We start from the raw sequence: 9,953 nt of genomic DNA, 5'->3' as shown, positions 1-9,953 counted from the left end.
ATCTCAGAGGAATGGTCATGTTTCTTCTCCCAGATGAAAATGGTAACTGTTAGCTTTCTGAATCCTGCTATTTTATCCAAGGAAAATTTATTGAAGGTGAGAGAAGACATTTTGTAAAAACAGGAGCCTAAAGGAGCACAGGACTTTATTATTAAAAAATAAATTGCTGTACCAATTGCTGCTCTTTGGTACAGACATCCACTATAATAATCTGATCGCCCACACCACCACAACATGGCACATTTTGTAATCAAAGTGATTCTGATTTTCCTATTGACCATGTAAACAAAGGGAAATGCCTTGGGAATTAATTATGCAATGTTCTACTCATTTCTCTTAAACACACATTTGAAAACCAGTTTTCCCATTCATCAAATTCTTGAAGCAGGGGAAGAATTGAACAGGCCAGGGTTATAGCTTTCACTCCCCTCTCTGTGTCCTTTTCTTTTCCTTTTCCTTGAGCTCCAGCTTGGCTTGTTGGTCTCTCTCCCTCTGCAGCTTGTCCTGTTCCTTCTTCCTTTGGGACTCATCCTGAAGTAAGTCACCAATTTCTGAGCATTGAGGACATCTTCTACATTGGTGTTTGGAAACAGAGTCCTTTCGAGTTGTTACATCAGCACACTGGGCCCACGGGCAGCTTTTCTGTTTTTCCTCTTCTGACACCATCCTGGGCTTCCACACAATCTGTGCCTGCTTCCCAATTGGGGTGGCAATGGTCTGTACCTCATCTTTTTTTTTTTTTTTTTTACTTTGGTGACAACATACTGAGTTTCAGTCCATCGTTCCACAATCTCCCTGTAGATATAAAGAAGGGAAGTTTCTTCCAGAAAAGCAGAAAGGATACCCTGTGGAGTGTCCACCTTCTCTTCTTCCTTCTCCTCCTGCAAGACACCATGGATGGAGGAACCATAACTGGCTTGGTCCACTCCCAGAGCCTCCAACCGTCAGAGCACCCAGGATCAGAAATCTCGCCCCCACCATCACTTTCACCGGAGGTTGCTATGGCCACATCGCAGGGGTGTGTGGGGGGGTCCTTCTTGGAAACTATTTCACAAACATATAATGATGAGCGACAAATTGTCTTTTCCTGTGTTTGCTTACAGTCATTAAGAAAATACCTGTGTAGTATTTACCATTTAACTAAAATATTAACTATTTAATTTTGTTCCTAAAAACTTCTGTGTGCATGTTGTACAGCACATTTGAGATAACACACATGGAGAAAGAAGAAGAAGAAAAAAAAAACCCTCTCACTTCCAGGTCTATTAAATAATAGGTACAAATACTTTCCCTAACATTTATGGGGGATCTCAACTTTTTCACAGGTTAGTCAAAGACAGTGATGCAAAGTCAGCCTCATCCCTTGCCCTTTGGGTTTCAGATGGTTCTACATAATGGAATAATATGTGCAAAGCTTGTTTCCATTTACTGCTATTGCATTCTTGTCAAGGCCAAGTTTTATTCATGATCCAGCTTTTCTTACTGAAGAGATAGTGATATTACAGAAAAAATATGAAATAGAATTTACCAATTATAAAATATGTATGTGAGAAAGATGGCTATCAAGAAAGGAGAGAAGATATATCTTGACTATCTTGGAAAAAGCAGCCTACTCAGAAATAGTCTAGCTGTGCTGTCTTTGTAGCCCCCCGGGGCCTCATGAGATAGATTTGTCCATGGACCTATTTTCTGTGGCACATAATACCCACCTTGAACTAATTAAAAGAAAATCCATTTCTTTCACAACTGGTTTAAGCTCTGTGGTAAATATATTAAATATTTTAAAATATTTAAAAGTACCTCAAAACATTACAGTTTCCATCATGAAAAGGCACATCATTTAGGAAAAGTGCATATCATAATAGTAGCTTTATCGTTCTGGGCCAGGTAAATACCAACAATATTTTAAAAGAATTCCCCTAGTAATACTTCCAATCCATGCTAGGTTACATGGTAAATATTACTTTGAATAAAATTACAATTGGGGGTGTGGAGGAAGAACTATGGATTAAAAAAAGAATTTAATAAAAAAAAGAATTTATGTAAAACTAACAACCCAGACAGAATGGTATGAGATTAATTCAAGGGTCTTGCTATATATGTTCATTTTTTCCCCAAAAGTTTTGAATAAGGCAAACAGTTTTATTGGTAAAACACTAAAGAACCCAAAAGTTTATGCTAAGTTTTTTTTTTCTTTTTTGTTCTTCTTTTTGTTAGTTAGGAACTAGAAAGAGTAGTCATATGTAAACATTAAACATTTACCAAAAAAAAAAAAATGTTGAGGAACACATATATATTAGCCTAGTTCAGAAGTTAAGTCTAATCACAATTAAATTGATATACACCACCTATTTCATAAATAACTTAGCAACTTAAAAGTAGTAATGTTGGGTTTTCAACTGCATTCACTAGTGATGAGGTTCTTAAACATGGTGGTACTTTTCAGCCATTAATAATATGTACTATGGATGAGGAAACCAATATATTGAACTCAAAACATTGTCCTGTTGAGCAGAATTATTTCTTCAATTTCAGGTGCATTATTTTACAGGTCATTTGCTTCTTTTGAAATATTACAATTTGTCACTGAGATATCTAATAGTGAAGTGGATTTATCAGATTTCTGAATAGTGTGCATATTTTAAGCATATTTGATAAAGCCATTATTCCTGGAAAAAGAGTTGCCGTTTTTTTGTGGATCACAGTTTACTTCTGAGGGCTGCTTCATTTTATTTAAATCCCATTTCTCACCTTGGTGTTTGCTAGTTGCTTTTCGTGTGATTTCAGAATCGTAAAAGGCTCAGCATGTTGAATAAGTGAATGTTTTGAGTTTTGCCATCTATATCGGTAAATTATGGAATAATGTTTGGTCCTGACAGGTTTTCGCTAAAAAGCCTACTGAGTTGATGCTAATTTTTCTTGAGAACATAGTTCTCAGAACATACATTTCATCAATACTATTATCTTATTTGTGTCTTACCAAATATTGTTTTAATGACCATGTAGTTTTACAAGCATGGAGTTTTTATAATTATTTGTGTGGCTTTTAGGCATGTGAGATGCTGGCCAAAGATTTTCATTACCATGTCATGAATGGCAAACTCAAATGACAATTGGGGCTAAGCAGGTAATGTTAGGGGCAAAAATACCTTATTGGGAAAAAAAAAAGAGAAATAACGGAAACTACAAAAAACTGGAGAGAGTAAGACTCAGCCAAAGAAATCAGCTGTCACTTAGTCTTACCCCCTATATGTTACCTATCAGGCAAAACAAAATATGTCTTTGGGCTGACTTTAGCCTGAAGGCTATCAGTCTCCATCCCTTAGTTTAGAAATCAATTTGTCAAGGGTTGATTAAGTAACATAAACCAAACTAAGCAGGTGTTTTCTGTGAGGTTCAGAGTAGGAAGATAAATTATCCCATTGTGAGTTGGTTTCATGGACATATGACCTGTGTAGTATTTAGGGGCCACACACTTAGAAGGGTACCAGGCTTAGTTTGATATTTCATTGTTGCCATCTTGAATTCTTAACTTTTTTGAACTAAGGGTCCCAAAGATTCATTTTGCACAGGGTGCAGTAAATCAGATAGCCATTCCTGATCCTGTTCAAGGTAATATTTGAAGCATTTTTCTCCTGAATGAGTTAATATATCTCTCTGCAGTCTTAATTAACTGCTGGAGTGTTAGGGATGGAGAGATTAATATGCCACCTATTTGCCCAACTTGGTTCCTGTAAATATGTGCATAGGAGGACTTGAATGAGCAAACCAGTTCTGTCTCCTTGTCACTCCTGATTCATCAAGGAAACTGAGGTAGAATGTAAGCAGGACTATCTTCAAAATTAAGAGATTGTTTTGTTCAAAGATTCAAGGTTTCCCAAAAAGAAACTTGAGATCTCCTATTTTTTCCTTTGAATTAAATATAAAAATGGAAAAGATTTTTAAAAGATAACTCAATGATCAATGCTGGTGATAAACATGTCCCCCAACCCCCATTGAGGTTGTTTCTTATTTGTAAGGAAAATAAATTATCACTTCAATTTGTCATTAGAATTGGCCAACACAAGTGATTTATGCTCAGTGTCTGGTCTTAGAATCATCTCTGCAACATTGGAGTAAAGTATAGCAAAGACATCTCTGATGTTCTCTAAAAAGCAATCTAACCTTTTTGTAGATCCCCAGACACCTGTAATCCACCTATTTCCAGCTCAAAGAAGAAAGTACAAGCATTTAGCTTTAAATCTTGGGAGAAGTCATAGCTGGATTAATTTATTTTTCCCACCCATCAATGTTTTAGATTTATTTACTCTTTCCTGTTATAGTTGATGCTGGCACTCGTTGCTCTGCTGTTGTGCAGGTATGACTAAATACTGTCTTGTTCTATGGCATCGGGCATCATTTGTCTTGGGTTCTACAGGCTGGCTGCATACATGACAGCACACAGTGACAGTAATTTGCACTGATCTGCCCCCACTGCTTGTCCCGCTGCTACAAATAGCAATTGATTATTATGCTGCCGTGTTATTGACTGTCACTATGAACACAAGCTTTATTTCATTTTTAAAGTAACATGCTGCAGATTTGTTTAGTATAAAAGCAAAACAGGGAAATATTCATTTCTAAGAATTATTTGCAGTCACAAATGTAACTTTAAATTCTGGTCATAAAACATTTACTTTACTTTAAATCATCATGAACAAAAACTTTATTGTAGTATTTATTTTAGTGTAATGTAAATAAATAACTTCCAAAAGGCATAAGAAAATCAGTATAAAACTGAAATATCTTTCCTATTTCCAACTTCAGGAGAGAGATACATAGAAAATGACGACATATTTTTTCCTATTTTCTCTCTCAATCCCCACCCTCAAATGCTCTCCCTGTTCAAAAATTAGCTAGAATCTTATTCCATACGGGTGTATTTCTTGATCTGTCTGTTATTCTAAAAGTATCAGTTCCTTTGAAATTCTCTAGCATAGCTTTGGTAGTACACATCTCTTTTACTGATCCCCTCCAAACTGACCAAGAATGGTTCTGATGTTCAAGGCTGCAGTTATGCACATTTATGATGTTAATATGTATTACTTTTTATTTTTATTTTATTTTTGATTATTAGTTGTTCAAAACATTACATAGTTCTTGACATATCATATTTCATACATTTGATTCAAGTGGGTTATGAACTCCCATTTTTACCCCGTATACAGATTGCAGAATCACATCATCACATCAGTTACACATCCACGTCTTTACATATTGCCATTCTAGTGTCTGTTGTATTCTGTTGCCCTTCCTATCCTCTACTATCCCCCCTCCCCTCACTTCCCCTCCCATCTTCTCTCTCTACCCCATCTACTGTAATTCATTTCTCTCCCTTGTTTTTTTCCCTTTCCCCTCACTTCCTCTTATATGTAATTTTGTATAACAATGAGGGTCTCCTTCCATTTCCATGCAATTTCCCTTCTCTCTCCCTTTCCCTCCCACCTCCCTGTTTAATGTTAATCTTCTTTAATATGTATTACTGCTATATTACTGGCAGATAGGTCTTAATTTAAAAAAAAAGTGTCTTTGAAACCTATAAATTTGACTTTCTAAATCCTTTAAGGTACAACTCTACCATATAGTGAAACTATTTTTTTTAATTATGCTCTACCAGCAGGACTCTTAGATGCTTAGTTGTTCTAGCAATTATATTATGTGTGTCTCAAAATAGACATTTGAGTTATATATAAAATATATAGTTTAAAAAAACAAAGAAAAAATGAAAACTATTTAGTCTTTAAGCAGCTCTTTGCCCTCCTATGATAATGCTGGGTCAGCAGAGCTCAGGATGAAATGGAGCACTGAGGTCTTCAACTTCATTGCTAAATAGAGAAACCAGAGGTGGGATTTTAGAGTTGGGATCAGTAGAGGGAATTCTGAGATTGCCATTTAATTTGAATTCCTTGTTACCTTTTTCTTAAAATGTTTTATTTTGTTATTAAATAAATATATTTTTTCATCTAATTAGTGGTAACTAAAAAGTCTTTAAATGTTATCTATCCCTTGCCCTGAGGTATATTGCCAAAGGGATAACCCTGCTATCTGGAAAGCAATTTTGTCTTCTACTCTGAGACCACCCAGCATCTAAAATTCTGCCAAATGCAACTTTTTAAAGCCTATCTCTGCTATAATTGTCATTATCTGTAGATAATATAACTTTTCTCTGTACTAGCACAGGAGGAAAAGATGTAGAAGAAGCCAGTCCCAGGCTTTGTTTGGGATTTCAGATAGTCTATGTTAAACACTGTTCAAAACCTGTTTAGGAATAGGCAGGGTGCAAACCATGAATAAGTAATTTAAAAAAAAGAAAAAGAAAAACTTATATCTTTTGGGTAGTCTAAAGCTGGTAAACTTATTAAAAGTTAAATATTTTTAAATTTAGAACTGTCAAAGTTTGAATGTGTGTAGCTTTTCCAAGACGGCCACTGAAATAATACAATTTGCCCCCCCTCAAATAGTTATCTTTCAAAAGGTAAATATGAACACCTACATAAGTACATATATTTACCTTAACACCCACTTGTGAAAATAAAACAGCATAAATAATAATTCCACAGTCATGAAATAATTTAAAATTTACATCAGTGCTAAACAGCTATGCATTTGACAATTAGTATTATTTCGCTATCTCTTTCTGACTCCCTGTATCGTTGAAATTCCATCAAATAGCCATTTGCCTTTTTGATGGCAATAATCCCTCCACATTCCTTCTTTTCATCTGTATGCTCGTATGCTATTTGTTGTTCTGCTAAATCCCTATTACAGAGGCCTGTGAGTTCCAAGAGCTTGATGAATAATTGGGAATGTTTTATCCTTGAGCTTCAAAACAGTGCTACAAATAATTATAAGCAAACATCTTCTGTAATGTCCCATATCAATCTGATCCTGCTTTGTATGGTTCGTGCTTTGGGTAGAGGAGGAAACAGTGAGATCTTGGGTACCAGCAGCACAAAGGGGACAGATGTTTCGGTTTCCATTGCTTTTTCTTCTATCTTCTCTGTTCTCTCTGGCAGCCAGAGCTGTTCACTACAATAACGTTCCACAGTTAGTCAAGCCTGTAATTTCACAAGGTACAGTTAATTATTGATCAATCAAAATGAACTTCATAATCCTTTTGGCAACTTGTTCTGTACTTGAACTTCTTTCTTGCCCATAAAATAGCTTAATGGTCTACAGTATAATGAACATGAAGGATATGAACTAATGTTCAAAGAAGCAGGCAAATCCTACCTTTCCAGCTAGTGCCAACTCAGGATTATTTCACACAACATATGACATACTCCTTATTTTTCTTCAGCTCATCAGCTAAAAATAAAAGCCTTCCCTCAACCCCATCCAGATCCCAGATGCAGACGTTTTATGTCTTCTCCAAGAACTTTAATTCCATGTAAATTTTTTTAATATTTGAATTATTTTCTATTCTTTAGTTCCCTCTTCCTAAATCAATTTCATCAGATAATAGAGTAGCGTTCATAAGCCTCAGAACCATTTTAAGTACAGCTATGTACTGGTTTTCTAAAAAGACAATTTGCCTGTTTTTTTTAAAAAAAATGAAGAGGGCTGTACATCAAAGACTAATAATTTCTCTCCTTCTCTTAGTGAAAATATTGACTATATAAGAGAAAAAAGTCCCAAACCCTTGTAGCTTACATGTAGTGTGTATGCAGAAATATATTATAGCTGACTGCTAGCCACCCAATCAACCAACATTCATTGACAGCCTACTGTGTGCCAGACCCTTGCTCTGAGGGATACACAGAGCAGATGACAAGTGGAGTATATGAAGTCTAGACACTCAGCATTGCCTAAGTGTTTAATGACCAAGTTTTCAGAGGAAAGATTTTTGTCTTGGGTGAAAGACAACTGAGGGGGAGGGGAGGAAAAATTATTAATATATGGATAATTTGGTTCACTCATTCCCAATGGTGTCTTCCTCTAAGAAACACAATCATTCTATGACTCAGGCGAACTTTGATCCACTGGAGCACAAAACGCTGAAGGCCCCTTGTGGGAGGCACTACCCTTCCTCTCATTCAGAGATGAATGAGTTGTGGTTCCTTCCTGTAGGGCTTACCCGCAAGCTCTATGGGTTCCTTCAGTTTCCCAGCTTAGTTTTCATCCTGGCAGCTCGGTTCTAGGGCAACCTCATGCTTCCCATGAGAGTTGTGTGTGCACGTTGCCATTATGCAAAAACAGATATGCAAACTGAAGCCCAAACAATTCTAAATGACCTGGGGGACTTTCCCATCCATGTAGACAGAAGTAACTAACCCAGATGTACACAAAAGTAACCATTATTTTAAGTGTCAGTGTAAAATGGCATACAGAGAAGACAAAATGTTTTAAAAAGAAAGACCATAGTGGCTGAGCATATCAGGAAAGGTTTCCAATTGAGGGGGGGGGGAGTATGTTGAGATAAATTTCATAGGTAGGTCATTTTCATCAAGTGCTGACAAATTGGAGAAGACCCGATGCTAACTAAGAAGGAAGGGACATGGGAACAAAAGCTTAGTGACAGAAAAATAAGGATATGCATTTAGCATTTATTGGCTTTGACTGAATGCATACAAAGCCCCATAAACCTGTTCCACAAAGTGGTGATGCATTTGATAAAAACACAAACAGGATCCAACGTGTCCAAGTAGGAACTTCCTGTCCCATCAAATGTCCCCAGTCATTTTCTGTACAGTGCTATCTCCTCTCCACCCAGGATTAGGTTTCTCAGGTGCTTTCACTCTGATCAAAGTGTCCTGTCTCTGCCTCTGCTGCCCATGGTCCTGTGAAGGTGATGCTACTCCCCAACACCCCCCCCCCTTGGACCTAAGGAATGAACAGTGATTTTTTGTGTGTGTATCCATTTATTTAGTTCAGGTTCTTTCCTGAATTATTCACCGTAAAAGAGAAGTTCATCTGTAACTCTTCCCACAACTCTTGCCATAGGTATAAAGATAATAATAAAGATCATCATGGAACCACTGCCATTGCCATTGGTGGCCTCTCTGAACTGCAGGTTTGGACCCATTCTCAGGGTCCAATATAGCACTAGCCTATTTTGGATCCAAACCATTCTCCAGATGACAAAACTCAGTGCAGTTCCCTGATCAGGAGATTTCTTATGTGCCTAAATTTTGAAGTCTAGACCACCTGAGAGAGAAGTCACAATTCTTCTTATAAAACAGTCTAGTGCACAACTTCAGCTTCACCCCTCCCTGGATGTTTGGCTGTCAAGGTCTTTGGGCTACTCTTCATCCTCTGCACAGGGACATTTAGGCCAAACAGGAAAATTAACTTACAAGGAATATGAACCAGAAGCAGAAGCAGATCCATTAGGGAATTGAAAAACCTAAAATGTAAGGCCCATCCCAATGTTCTATTTCTTTTTCTTTTTTTTTTTTTAAGAGAGAGTGAGAGAGGAGAGAGAGAGAGAGAGAATTTTTTTTTTAATATTTATTTTTTAGTTCTCGGCGGACACAACATCTTTGTTTGTATGTGGTGCTGAGGATCGAACCCGGGCCGCACGCATGCCAGGCGAGCGCGCTACCGCTGAGCCACATCTCCAGCCCTCTATTTCTTTTTCTTAAGGAGAGATTCTAAATTGTATAATTTTCAGGGACCACATAAGCTGGATCTGACCCTGTGTCCAACATTGAGGTATATTAGAGTTTTTTTTCTTAAGTCACACCACCCATGAAACCTCCCCAATCTGGAGTGGAGCAAATATCTTGCCCCAGCTCAGTCTCTTTTCTATGTGTAAACCCCATCCTGTGCTTAGTCTCCTTCTCATATCCTTTCTGCTGTCCACTCATGCATGCATGCTTACACACACACACACACACACACACACACACACACACACACACACACACCACCCCTGCCTGCACCATCTCCTTGATTTATAACATAGACTGTGA

At 37.2% G+C, this 9,953-nt stretch overlaps 1 pseudogene; it reads right to left on the bottom strand.

Moving 5' to 3' along the window:
- Positions 1 to 420: 420 nt before the first annotated feature.
- The window catches only part of LOC113183172 (coiled-coil domain-containing protein 43 pseudogene), a 74,344-nt pseudogene continuing 64,811 nt past the window's right edge, over positions 421 to 9,953 (bottom strand).

The sequence above is a fragment of the Urocitellus parryii genome, chromosome 1, assembly GCF_045843805.1.
Source record: "Urocitellus parryii isolate mUroPar1 chromosome 1, mUroPar1.hap1, whole genome shotgun sequence".
Lineage (NCBI taxonomy): Eukaryota > Metazoa > Chordata > Mammalia > Rodentia > Sciuridae > Urocitellus > Urocitellus parryii.
Note: the sequence above shows the minus strand (reverse complement) of the source record. Positions and strands in the feature narration are given on the sequence as shown.